Source organism: Talpa occidentalis, unplaced genomic scaffold, assembly GCF_014898055.3.
Source record: "Talpa occidentalis isolate TD23 unplaced genomic scaffold, MPIMG_talOcc4v2.1 talOcc4.553, whole genome shotgun sequence".
In the NCBI taxonomy this organism is placed as follows: domain Eukaryota; kingdom Metazoa; phylum Chordata; class Mammalia; order Eulipotyphla; family Talpidae; genus Talpa; species Talpa occidentalis.
In genome coordinates this window covers 28,031-30,674 of record NW_023604921.1, presented here as the reverse complement: position 1 = coordinate 30,674, position 2,644 = coordinate 28,031, and positions in this window count along the sequence as shown.

Sequence of the window (2,644 nt, the reverse complement as noted above, 5' to 3'; positions counted from 1 at the left end):
TCTGCTGAAATATAGACCATTTAGCAGATAATCTATTATTTTCTTGCAACTTATTGGCAAAGTTATCCATTTAGTCCAAAGACTAAGTTACTACTATTCTTAAAAGATCTCATAAACATTTTCTAAGTCAAACATTTTAGTCAAAATGACAGGCACATCATATTCAGAAAACTTAGAAGGGAAATTTTCCTTCAAATTTTTGGAGGAATTAAGTATTAGCAGCATACTTAGGGAAAAGCTTTTGTGGCTTCTAAATGAAAAGCATGCATGAGATCATATACTAGTTCTCCATGTTTACATAACACTCACAAGATCTATATGGAAAAACTTTACCGAGAGTAATTTTATATCCCATGTCATTCCTTGGCTTATTTTCCTTCACAAGGATAAGACATCTATTAGCAGGAATCGTATTAATACAAACATTTCAAAACCGTAAGATTCCAATTATAATTTTTAGTTCCTAAAATCTGTACATTTGAATAATATCCTGAGAATGTAAAACAGTACAATTATTTGAAGAATACATTTTTAAGAAAAAATAGAAAGCAAAGTCTTAAAAACAATTGCAAAAAGACATACAAAATGCCTCTTTTCAAATCTACCGATATAAAAGCACCCCACTTAACCTACAAGTTAGTATGGAATTAATGTCTTGAAAAAAAAAAAAACTCAAATATTTTCAGTATGTGAAGGTTAGCCATTTCAATAAATAACAGTTACTCTGATAAGTGGGCTGCAATAGAACAAGTCATGGTAACTTCTCATTTTTATTTGATGGCGTTATAAAAGACATTTTTTACATCGTATTATTCCAAAGAGGTTGGGCATTTTTCTTCCTCACAAATACCATGATTTCTGGAGGTTTTAGGATAGGATATCACACCAGTGCAGTCTTGCAGTGCAGCCCAAGGCAGTTGCAGCAAGTATTTCCCACAAGGAATGTAAGGAGCTAGGAGGGTACAATGCTTGAGGAAACAATCTAGAAAACCACAATATAGCTTGTTGGTTCTTTTCCTGCAAATAACCTTTTTAGACCAGATGCATAAAAAACAGTTTATCATGTAAAAATTTAGAGGAGAATCTTTTGTTAAAAGCTAACAAAAGAACCACTATTCTAATTTCCTTTAAAATGCAATCCTTAAAAATATTTAACTCTCAAGTCTTTTTGCAAAGTGCCTAAAAATGGAGATAATATCACTTGATGTCCTTGTTTTCTAACAAATGGCTTTTTCCATTGTTTCCATTAATTTCACCCATATTCGTTTTTTTTTTTTAAAAAAAAAACAAGGCCCTTCTCCTCATCAGCAAAACACAGATGTATGATTTAGCATATAAACCCGGTAATTACATACTAATTTACCAAAGATTAATTTTTTTCTCTTTTCGTCAGTTTTCAAGAAGTCTTTTCCGTGATTAACTGTAAACAGGACTGGTTTACACCTCAAATTAGAAGCCATTAATTAGGATGACGAAGTCAACTGCAAGATACACAGATAATTTAAAATTATTTAATCACTAATCACCTTGACGAAACTGTAGTATACTCTTTCAATACCCTTCGGTAGGTTATTGATCGGCCAGTAAATTACCTCTAGATCAGTTAGAGAGAGAGACAAATATTAGCGTTCTTTCTTTTTCTTCCAGGTTCACATTCTTCCTTCTTGTAAACACTTTAAAAAGCTCTAAGGTTCTTTAATCCCACAGCCCTAATGAGCCATCATTAGCCTTTTTGTAATCACGAAAGAGTCTCTCAAGTACAGATCAGGAGTTCGCTGTGCCCATATAACAATAAAAAACATTTTTTAAAGGTAAGCTTACGGCGGTGGCAGGAATAAAAGATAGATGCAGAGGTGGCTCTGGCAAATAACGGGCTTGCACATGCAAGTGCTTAACAAAAAGCGCCCCAACCTCTCCCTGGCAATAGACGGCACTCCAATAAATTACACAACACTTTGCACAGGCTGCAGAAATCACGCAGGACAAGACTTACACAGATGCCCCTCCGCAGCATTTATACACATGCACATGGCAAGAGCCAGAAACCAAACACTATCATTCAACTCGGGGCCGGCCGCGCCATCCCGAGTTTGCCCAGCGTAAGCGAGAGCTCAGCGTGTATGCCTGTGTGCGCGCGTGAGAGCGAGACCCGTCCTCCGGGCATTTCCCCTCTCTGGGCAGTTTTGCTTCATTTGTTTCCTATTTCTGCTACATAGAAACTAACTTCCATCTCAGCCCCAGCCAGCGCCGCTGAATAGAGCCTGTGCTGCGGCTCCGTGTGCGTCAGATCCCTCCGCGGAGTCGTCCCCGGCCCCCTCCCTCCCGCGATCGGCCTCCACAGAGAAAGCGCCTTCCAGCCAACCGGCGGCTTCGCTTCCGACATCTTCTCCGACTGGAAATAAATAAATAAATCGCACCTTCGGCCTGGGAGGTGGGGGCGGGAGTCTCGCCGCGCCGGGTGCTGGGGACGCGGGGCGGAGGCACTCTTTTTTTTTTTTTTTTTTCCCCCCTTTTTTTTTTTTGCGCCGAGGGGCGGGGGCGCGGGCGCGGGCCTCGGCCAGGGCCTCGGGCCTCGGCCGCGGCCGAGCCCGGGGCCGCGAAGGCGGCGGACTTCTTTCTGCGGCGGAGGGATCCGCGGCGGAGG